The 11,848-nt window shown below is 34.2% G+C and overlaps 1 long non-coding RNA gene across 2 annotated transcripts; it reads right to left on the bottom strand.

Annotated features, from left to right (window-relative positions):
- Positions 1-3,464: 3,464 nt before the first annotated feature.
- Positions 3,465-10,259, bottom strand: LOC108378493 (uncharacterized). Of its 2 annotated transcripts, none has more exons than XR_001849420.1 (3): positions 10,125-10,259; positions 9,736-10,070; positions 3,465-3,837 (listed from the first exon to the last, which is right to left on the bottom strand). It is a non-coding gene; the product is annotated as an uncharacterized LOC108378493 (long non-coding RNA). The 2 variants fall into 2 exon arrangements; XR_001849419.1 differs by lacking the exon at positions 10,125-10,259 and adding an exon at positions 10,107-10,121.
- Positions 10,260-11,848: the final 1,589 nt, after the last annotated feature.

Raw genomic sequence — 11,848 nt, 5'->3', positions numbered from 1 at the left:
TTTTAAAAAAAAAGTTATCAAGCTCTTAAAAAATCACCCGTTAGTAAATTTTACAGTGGATGATGATGAAATTTGCTTATGAGCAGTAATCTTACTGTTACATAACTGCAGTTTTGATTATTTTAAAATGTTTCTCATGTTCTTATATGTGTGTACATTAGGGAGGTTCAAAATAAGTAAAGTCGGAATTTTAATGCTCTCACTCCCTAGCATTGTTCTGTATGGAAAAATGTATACCCCTATTTTTATTTTGAAATCAAAATAAAAAATAGGGCTATACTTTTTTCGATATAGAACAGTCCCAGGGGTTGAGAGCATAAAAATCCCGACTTTACTTTTTTACATTAATTTTTGGACAACCCTAGTGTACATATCTACATATTACCTACATAATTCAAAAATTGTCTGCCCTTTATAGTTATTTTTAAAGCAGCCAGCTGTCTCATTACCTATGCTCAAATAATTATACTCATCAAAACTTGTTGGCTGGGGGATGGGCCATTCTCGCAAGTGATTAGGGATCGTATGCCCAAGGCATATATAATACGTGGATCAGTGGTTTAAAGACATTTTTTTATTTAATTTAAGAAATAGGTACTGTCGCAAGAATCTGCCAATTGAGAGCAAATCTATGAGAGCTATGATCTTGACTGGCCATGACTTCCATTAGTGTCAAGAGCAGCTGTTGCGGTACCAAAAAAAAAAAACAGCCAGCAACAATAATAACAAATAATACAGAATAAGTGTAGTTGACACTGCTTGCTTGTTGACAAAAGCGTAGAAAAATAGAAAAAAATAAATAAAATAAAAAATACATATTGCAACCTATTTATAGATTTCTTAGCTTCTGCGGAGGAGCTTTGTTTGTGTGTAGAAAAAAGCAAAGAAATCTGCGAGAAATTCCAAATCTTATAGCTCTAGAAATTTGTGTGTGGTGCGCGCTCTCGGCAACAAAAGAAACACAATTATTACGGTAACCACCGATTTTGGCGGGACAGTACCGATTTCGAGAAAATTGTCTCGCTGAATATTTCTTAAACGTTCGGGCGTATAAGTGTCCCCTTTTTTTATATTCGTACCGATAAAATCCCGATTTTCAGTGTTTTCCTGTACTTTGGTCCAAAACCCATTTTTCGGACAAACGTGACAACACTTTCGTTATCACAAAGAGGATTGAATATAAGAGAGCCATAAACATAGACAGCATTCATATTTTCTATGATCTTCGGTTACGTTTTATTCTGTCGAACTGGTACTCTCGCTATATTGCAGTCTATCATTCTTGTTTCAACTTTTTTAAGGCTTTTAAATTATTTGTAAATGCTTTTTTTGTAATGAAACGATTCTACAAAACTGTTCACATTCGATGCTTTAGAAATGTCCCGATTTTTTCCACAGAAATATGGTTACCGTTACAATGATCCACTTATAATAAAGATGGAGTTAAACTTTATTGCAGCACAGTGATTAATGCGTGCAACTCGGTGTGCTTTCGTAGATTTTTATGTTGATTTATGGTGCATGCCGATTATGTTATGGACCAAAAACGGACAGATAGCCAATTTAGCAGCACATGTCCACGACTGAAAACTTATTCTGATCTAAATCATTCAATAAACTGTTTTTAGTTCCATTCGACAATGTGTTTTGACTACAAATGCCATTGAATTTGACATAGTGAAAACCAACCTTAACTTTCGCCACTATCTTTTTTGACCTCAAAATTCTACCCTCAACGTCAACAAATAATTTTACTTCAAAATAAAATTAGTTTATGGGTGTTTCATGCTTGTTATACTTTGAATGCAATAAATGATTGCAGTAGAATTCATTAAAAAATTGCAAATTGTTAATCCAAAAAAAAAAGTCATTACCATTATTTCTTCGGGATTAATGCATTTAAATTTTCATTTGAATTAAATTTCAAAAATTAATGCATTAATTTTTCACATTAACATTAAAATGCTATGCTTTAAAAAATTAATGTATTTCTCACAACTCTGGTTAAAAAAAAATAAGAAAAATAAAAAATAAAAAACAGAAAAAAATAATAATAATAAAACAAAAGAGTTAGGAAACGAAATAAAACAGAATAAATTTAAATAAAAATTAAATTAAGTAAAAAATAAAAGAAAAACAATTGTTGAGTAAAATGAAAAATTAAGAAATAATAAAAAAAAAACAAAATAAGGAATAAAATAAACAGTTCAAAAACACTCAAAACAAAATAGAATAAACTATAAACAAAAATTAAATTAAATGAAAAATAAATAAAAACAATGCGTTCAACAAAATATAAGATAAAACATAAAAAAGAAAAAAAAACACAATAAATAGTATAATAAAATATAGTAAGGAAACAAACAAAATAAAATGGAGTAAACGAAAATAAAAATTAAATGAAATAGAAAAAATAAAAAAATACGTTTTTTAATAAAATTATTGAAAGATAAATAATATCAAGTAAAATGAATAAAAGAATAAAATATACTAACAAAAAAAAAAAACAATTTAAATAGAGTAAACTAAAATAAACTTTAAATGAAAAAAAAAATAAAAAAATCAAAGAATAAAAACAAGACAAAACAAAATAAATAACAAAATAAAATAAACTAAGAAAAAAAAACTAATTAAAAAGAATAAACTAAAATAAAATCATACATGCATGGAAAGCCAATAAAAACTCTAAGTAGTCACTAGTTTTTTTTTTTTTTTTGTAACCAATTGATGCATTGTGGCGTTGCTATCGGGTTAAATTTGTTATTGAGTTGAAAATATTGTATCAATTCGCTCAGGTTCGTCTACGTATATGCCTACATATGTATATGTATTTGGACAATATAATGTACCTTTGAATTTGATTGTTCGAACTGATCCTCAGATCGCCCTTCAAATAATTATGGTAGGGCATTTGTAAACAGCTGACAAAATGTAAAATCGGGTTCAAAATACTTTACAAGATTCTTTGAATTTAAAGATATTTGTTTTAGGATAATAAATTCCAATCTTTTTTTTCGAATAATTTGTATTCTTTTTTCAATTCAGTCTTTTTAATAACTCATTTTCTTATAAAGCCACAGAAACCTGGATTTTTACAATATTTCTTATATCATGAAAATTTCAACCACGATAATTTTTGTATATTTTTTATACAATAGTTTTATGTTATTGACTACGTTTGCAATCTTTCATTCTTGGCTTTCAAGGCTTACAATCAGCGGTCTAAATAAGCACATAATTTTTAGGCACAGCATCTATTACTTTCGCCAATTATGTATTTCACCGGAAATGCATTTTGAAGGCACTTTTTAAACACATTTTCAAAAGATTTCACTGCATTTAGGATAACATAATCCTGTTTCGAGCAGAACTTTCTTTCTACACATTAGCCTAGCCGCCTTACGTTACATACAAAAATATTTCAACGTTCGCACTTCGATCACTCACCGATGATTGTTCATGTAGTCCGATAGGAAACTGACTGGTGGGCTATGGCTAAAGATGGGTGGACTATGTGAAATCATGTTGTCGGCTGCTGCTTTAATTATGATTGCTGCCTTATTGGCGCTGTTTGCTGCGGATTATTACGGACTGTCTGTCGCCTGCTGATATGATAAGCCTAACGGCAAACGACAACGACGCGGACGCTGACGCGGACGCTGCTGCTGCTGAAGTTTGTTGCTTTCTCTTCTTCACCACTAAATCGACTCGACGGTCAGCTGTTTTTATAGTGCGCGGTTGATTGGCTGGACTAGCTAATATAAAAATATATAGCAGTAATGTGTTATCACTTTAGTAATTGCTAGTGCGTTCCTCGCTAGTTTGCATAGTTGTGTGCTGCAAGTGAAAAAAAAAATATATATAAATAAATAATTAAGCAGGAGTCTTTTAAATGATAATGGACTTGAATAAAATAAATAATACTATGCATAAAATGTATTGGAAAAAATTTTACTATAAAATCTGTCCTCTTATCAGTTGGTCATCATTAGAGAATAGCAATTTGATGTCAGGCCTACGAGTACAATTTCATGTTGAATGTAACGCCGTAAAGTGGCGTTAACAAATATTCCATGCAAATGCAATATTTATTTTGTTATGCCTTTGATAATTTTTTGCACTTAATTAAGTGTAACAACAAAATTTTTGTAAACACTTTGAGATATTCTATTAATGAGAATCTTGCTTGGACGAATAACTGGCGGAACGTGTCGCCCAGCAGGTTTTGGTTTCACGCTTGTTGAGATGTGTAATTAGCATAAAACCTAATTTTACTTTTACTTTCTGTCTATTTGAGTTTTTAAATAAATAGTCGTTTGTGTCTTGTTTTACGCTTCTCTACTCTGCACTTGAGAAATGTTCGCTTATTAGCTTGTGTGCTTTTAGACAGGAATGCGTGACGTTCCGCTTTGCTTGAAGTTCTTGACGAGCTTGCAGATCCGTGAAGGAAAAGTAGGCACAATAGTGCCATTTTTGGCACTTTCATTCACGAAGGCACTTTTGGCATAATTCATTCAGTTTAGGCACAACCATAAATTACAGAAGCTTAGCCAGTACATAACAAATAATCATATCGTCGTTTTAAGTATAAAACCACTTCCGGACCAATTTTGGTAAAAATCGCATACCACCAAAGAGTCATAGAAAAAAAGAAAATGTAACTTACTATAAAAAATATATGTAAATCAAAATTTGCAGGACATTTATAAAAATTCCACGAATTTTAATAATTTTACATCACAATTTGAAACATTTTAATCAGATTTTCTAGAATTTTGGGTATGCAGTTTTGTAGCCCCTTAAATTTTGGTATAATAAAGTGCAAGTTGGAGGAATCTTGGACTAACCGTTGATTTTTGGCAATTTTTTGTTCGCGCATTTTCTTCTATACACATTATGTTCAGCAATCCAATTTCTTTGAGCAAAACCTTCAAAAAAAAAAAAAATACCAAATATTAACGGGGCAAGTCCTAGCTACTTAAAATTTGCCCTTTGAATTGAATGGGTTATTGCATACTGAGAACATTTAAAAGAAATCTAATTACAAAGCTCAAAGTTTGTATGAAACTTTGTCGAATTTTGCTAATTTTTGAACAAAGTTTGAAATTTTGGCTTACATGGTCTTTGTTAGATAACGAGCCACACTTTCATAAAAAGTAATAAACATTCAATAAGCGAAAGGGGAATAGCCAAAGAAAGCTAAAATGTGTCCTCCCTTTGTATATTTTTGTCACTATATCTACTGCTTATGTTATTAAAACAGGTTTTTTCTTAACACCCGTCTCCCCTCGGCAGGCAATGGCAAAACTACGAATGTATTTCTGCCATGAAAACGAGTTTCTCATAAAAATACAATCGACGCTCGGAGGCGGCGTAAAACTGTAGGTCCCTCCCCTTTGTGTGACAACATCAAGGCGCACGCACGCACAAATTGGAGANCGGAGGCGGCGTAAAACTGTAGGTCCCTCCCCTTTGTGTGACAACATCAAGGCGCACGCACGCACAAATTGGAGAAGTAGCTCGGCCAAACACTAACATATGTGTAAGCGCCAATCTATTATTATTACAAGTGCTGCCTCGCTTGTACGAAAAATTATTTTTGGGCCGCAGTACAGGGAGAGTCTTAATAAATGAATAAATAAAATAATGAAAATCGGGACTTAATCGGTACAAATATATAAAATCGGGACGCTTATACGTCCCGACTTTTAAAAAAATATTCAGCGGGATAATTTTCTCAAAATTGGTACTGTCCTATCAAAATCAGTACGAATGGTCATCGTATCTATGGTGGATTTGCCAGGTTTAAAGACACACTGATAAGACGCAATCGGTTCGTTGACGGTAGGCTTCCGTCTTCCACACAATACTCTCGACAAGACCTTGTAATCTATGCTTTGAAGGCTGATCCCGCGGTAGCTGGCGCGAATAGCGGGGTCGCCTTTTTTTGTGGATTGGGCTGAGCACAATTAAATTGCAGGCGTCGGACATGCGTTCAACTGACCATATTCTGCATAGGAGTTGATGCATGCACCATATCAACTCCGGTAACATACATAAAAAAATTTTCCGCCGAATTGATAACCTCCTCCTTTTCTTGAAGTTGATTAAAAAGTGGTTCTTCAATCTACCTGAGGCCTTTATTTCAATTTCATTTTCAAAGTACCAGAAAAATACATTTTAGGAACTGGGCAGTAGCTCATAAAGGAGAAGCTTTAAGTCGCTGAACAATGGTTTAGCAGAGCGATCATTACCTTTTTTTCTTTAGTGCTTACAAGGATTCCCTATCATATCCAGTATAGGTAAGAGGTACGAAAGCGACATAGCACCTATCAATATCCTTGTTAATTTCCTGCCTGAATCTTATAAAAATATCTTAAACATGAAGACTTTGCGCTGCCAAAAAGAATACCGACGGGAAATATCGTCGTGGGGGGAGAAAAGATGCCTGCAGGGATAGCATTCTGGAACCCGAATTTTCATAATTCGTATTTCGTAGCTACGTTACGAAAAACGAAAAATCGACATGCTGCAGCCCTTGCGGAAACCTGTGCAGCATTGCCAGCTATCAGTTGTTTTCGAAGACAGCTGTATGAAGGAAAACAAAGTGGAAAGGAATTAAAAAAAGATTCATCAAGTGCTTATTTATGGTAAACTTTTTAAATTTACATATTTTGAAGGAAACGATGGATTCTATTCCATTTGCAATTATAGCAGCAGAGTAAAAGCGCACTATGGAAGTGAATTCACAAAGATATGTGGAGCTGTCGGGCATAGTAACCATGGACGCATCTATGTCAGCTTCTGGTTTAATTGTTCAACCACAACCTCGTATGCCTGAAGAACTGGTTCTCAATCCAGTTAATGCAATAACAGCTTCTTCCAAGCCAATGAAAACATGCACTTTGTTGGGTCCACCACCTGTTGCGCTTGCTTCTGCCTTCGTACTCGCTTAGGGATTATATCCCTTACTAATTTTAATTATCCTTTCTGTCTTGCCGGAGAAGAGGGGCTTCCGCATTTCAAGGCATACGACATTTCTTGTGCATATAACTCCGGCTACGCCATCCACAGACAAATTTATTTTAAATTAAGGTTTAATCCTGCGATTAACTAAACCGGACCAAGTTTTTCGATAAGGGCAACAAAGATTCTTTTTTGTTCATTTATATAAAGCTGTAGATAAAAATATACGTATATACGAAAGGCAAATTTATCTGTTTAAATGAACACCACTAATATCTCCTGCAAACACAGATCGATTTACATCTTGATTTACACCTTTTATATCGCCTCCGACACAGAATTGTTTTCGTACAAAATTACGCAGAAAAGCTATCAATTTCTTACTCGTTCGTTTTTAGGCATGCCATTGGTACGAATTTCGAAAGTTCGAAAATACGATTCGGATTTCAGCATACTATTTCTACGATTCGTAGCAAAATCCGAATACGAAAGTATTGCAGAATAGGGGTGTTTATTTATTTTTTTATTTACAAAAATGTTTGAGAGTGGAATTTTTACTTCTGATAATAAAAAACAAATATTTATTTAATAAAAAAAATATTTAAAGCGAAATAACTAATAAAATAAGGCTTTCGCTTTTTTTCTTATCAACGCAAAAATTTCGATTTAGAGTGCTCCATTTTATGCCTCTCGTAGTCTTTGTTATCAATAAAATATTTAAACTTTTGATCTTATGAAATATTTCGGAATTCGTACAAAGCAAAGCCGCAGTCCCTCCATAATAGCTATGAAATTTCGCTGCAACCACAAGCTTCCAGCCTCCAGCCACCAGCGTTTAGACGATCATTTGGTCTTATATAAAATTGAAATGAATTATATGATTATTTGATGGCAATGCCAATTTTTTAAATTACCATTTTATTATTGCTCTCTGGCAAACATTTATTAATTGGAATATTTCACCATCACCACATTAGACAGATCACTCGATAACATTAAGTGCCTGCATTCAGCGCAGTTCAATAACACACAATTTAATATTTCCGCCAAATAAAAATTTCTAACGCTTGTGCTTGCTTGCTAGTGTTTATCTGTTGATTTGTTGCTAATTTGCTAGCGTTTGCTTTATCAACATAATTAAAATTTCTTGCCCGAATGCTGTGAGCATGCAGCAGGCAGCTTGTTACACATACAGGTTAAATCTCATTTAAGCCATAAATTGATCGTTCACCTGTTCGATCGTTTACTGAGCCAAACAAGCGCCGCAGAGCCACATAGACATATCCACACCCATTTAGGCTTACGCGCTCCAAGCATTGATCCAGCCGATCGTTTGCACGCTCAATCGCTAAGGTCATAAGCGTGTCGTTTTAAAGTTTTACTAGCGTCGGAGCTATGTAGTTAACCAAATGATTAGTTAGCTAGGGGTATACGCTACTTTTCTCCATAAATCATTTGTAGTATGAACTTATAATAAATTTTCTGCCAGCTCAGGTAATAGTGCGAGTTTTTGGTGTGCTTGTTTGTTTTTTTTTTTGCTCATTTGTTTGTGCGGCCGTCACAGGTTGTTATTATTCATCCACAGGCAGGCGGGCTGTCGGTCGGTAACGATCATCAGCTGTTTGAAAATGGCTTAATTATGTTTGCCTGTAGTCATGAAGTGCCCACTCAGCTGTCTTAGCTGATAATAACACAAAAAGCGTTTGTTTGCTTGGCAGCGCTGTTCGCGTGGCGGCTATTTATAGTTGGAGGGGCTTGCGGCTTTCAAGTGTTTGCTGGAATACCATTTTTTTTTGTGTACATAGTTACCTGACATACATATTTTTGAGTTTGTTGTTTCGAATTACATACATACATAGTTTGCATAATTATAAAGTGCGGCAACGCTGCGTTTCTTTACATAGCTCAGCGCTAGTGAGTTCTCGTTCAGTCGAGGTCGTTCTTACTCTCTATGAGAATTTTACTACAGGGTATGATAATTCGATAAAGAAATTAGTCACCGGAAAGGTGTTGACAACATTTTTTGGAAAGACCCTTTACGAATTCATAAATTTCAGGAAAAATTGGTGATTTTGCCTCTCTTTTTTAAAATTTTTTATTTAGTACTACACACATCCGTGGCTTTACCTCGCCTTCTACATATAAAGTTCAACAGCCTTGGCCGTATTTATTAAATATCTATGCGAAATCTCGAGGTTCTTTTGATTGTTTTATTTCGTTTTCTTTCGTACATACATTTTAATGCAGTGCTTTTTTGATATCTACCACTTTTTCTTTCTTACATACACACACGCATATGTATACACACCCTTTATTATTTACAAAAACAATTCGCAGCTGTCAACAAATAAATCAACTCTGCTTTCTCGCATTTTCTATGTCACACGCGCTTATTAATTACATACATACATATATGTATGTATATGTATGCACATATGTAGGTGCAATTATGTTCTGAAAATAAATTTATTTCATAATTCATCTAACACAAGGATATAAAAATCTACATATTTTGTGGTCACTCAAGCGACATAAAACGATTTTTAGCGATCACGCTGACGTGAAGTGCTCGAAGCCACAAAAAAATCTAAATGCCAAGCGTATCGAGCTGATCGCGGTAAAACTAAGTCAATTTAATTAAAAAAAATCTATGACATTATTGAAGTGTCTTTTTTTTAGTCCTTGCCCACACTTCCATATGTAGAAGGATCTGTTCGATTTTCACACTTCAACACTCGAAATTTTTTTTTTCTAGCTTTACACACGTACCATGTTTAAATCAATTTCGTTGTTTTTTTTATTATGCTTTTGATGAGTTGCTTGTAAAAATTGTATGCGCGTGCAATTTTTTGAATCTTGATTTTACTATATTTCTATTTTGATCGTCACCGATTTTTGTTTTAGGTCTAATTTTCAACCGTTTTGTTTTGATTGTTTTCAACCGTGCGCGTTGTCTGCAACAGCGTGTACGTTCGCTGCGGTGTGGAGTAGACGAATGTTTTGCTATTTTGCCGGTGACTCGCCACCAAAACTACCAAAGCCAAACGCTGAAAACCGACTCGATCGACTAATCAACCCATCGTCCAACCAACTCAGCCGAAGCGCTGTCGAGCGACAACAATCATTGCTCACGCATATACTATACTTTGGTTATATACTCGCTCTCGTTTTCGTGCTGTTGTTGTAGTGCTCCTGCACCCAGAGGGCTAGCATCCAGCAGCTGGTGCTGCTATCAACCCAATCTGGTTTGCTAGGAGGCAAACGGTCATGCAAGAAGCAGGCGAACCGCACTAGGCAGGTAAGTCCACGATCACAAACGAACGCTCTAGCCGAGAATTTCAATTATATATGTACATTAGACTGCATCACCAAAAAAATTTGCAGTTTTTCCGGTGGGATTACAAAATCTATTATATATTAAGACTTCTACCAAAATATTTCCGAAAAATATTAAGATTTTCACACCCTTTTTATTTCATTGCAAAAAAAAAACTGATTCCTGTCCCAATTTTTTTCTTTATCAAATACCAACACATCATAATTCAACATGGAATGACATCGTTTATCTTATCTTCCTCTTTCGTACTTTGAATGAGCTTATTCGCAAAGAAATTAAAGCGGTGAGAAAATACCTTACCAATGATAACTCACAAGTCTAAATTGGTAAAGTTTTGGCTGAGTTATTCAAGTTTTTATTAAACCAGTCTTTGAAAAAAGATTAAAAACAGCACCAAAAATCTCATTATTATGATTCCGTAGAATATTTTTTTTTTTAATATTTTTATGCAAATTTTTTAATATTAAATGGTTTGGTCATCTCAGGCAATTTTTTTTTTCAAAAAATACTTATTAAAACAGTTTTTATTAATTAAAACACTACATTTTTGGAGGTATTTTCAAATCGGTCCAGCTCACGTAAATTTCCACATTTTTCCGAGATATTTTAGTGGTAGTTTAAAAATATAATATATTTTATAATTCCAGTGGAAAAACACTACCGATTTTTTTTTTTTGTATGTGGAGTGATGCAGTCTAATGTATTTACATATGTACATATTTATGCTCATATCCATAGGAGAAGTTACACGAGCGGTAAATGATGCACTTTATTATTGCTTGACAGTGTGTCAAGACGGAAAAATAGCGCATAAAATAATGAGTTGGTATACAAATTTATATCGAATACCACAAACGGAACCGAACAGGAAATATCGGACGATCTCCGTATCTCCAATTAGAAACAAACAAGGCAAGTTCTATGCTATTCTTGGAGTATATATACTTCGCTAAACAACTTTACCTCTCAAGTATACTTCTTTACTTTGCTATAATTAGGTCGAAGCCCTAAGACTAGTTTGCAAGCTTGAATTGAACCCGAATTTTGTATACCCAGTGCCACTATCTTTGAGTCAAGGCCTGTCGATATAAAAGGTGATTTGCAGAGTACGAAAACAAACCGAACGTATCACCCATTCCCGCAACAAGTACGAACAGTTTGTGCTCCGTTTGTCATACTGATCCCGAGCACTAACAATACACGATACGTTTCAATTGCAGCTGAGTACAAACCAAACGAATTGTTTGTTCCTTTGCTCACTTGCAAACCATTCACTTTATTTTATGCTGAGTAAATGAATGTTGCCTATGAAGTTAGCAGAATGGTTCAACTCCTTCAGTAGGTTTCTTTGCATTGTATGTGTGTGTATTTATGTCTTTGCAAAATGCTACANTGAATGTTGCCTATGAAGTTAGCAGAATGGTTCAACTCCTTCAGTAGGTTTCTTTGCATTGTATGTGTGTGTATTTATGTCTTTGCAAAATGCTACATCCTATGATATGCACAATAGTTTCGTTTTATGGTGTGAGCACTAAAGCTGAAATT

This window comes from Rhagoletis zephyria, unplaced genomic scaffold (genome assembly GCF_001687245.7).
Source record: "Rhagoletis zephyria isolate East Lansing unplaced genomic scaffold, Rhagoletis_zephyria_1.1 Rzeph_scaffold_14212, whole genome shotgun sequence".
Classification (NCBI taxonomy): Eukaryota; Metazoa; Arthropoda; class Insecta; order Diptera; family Tephritidae; genus Rhagoletis; species Rhagoletis zephyria.
This window is presented reverse-complemented; position numbering and strand designations above follow the sequence as displayed.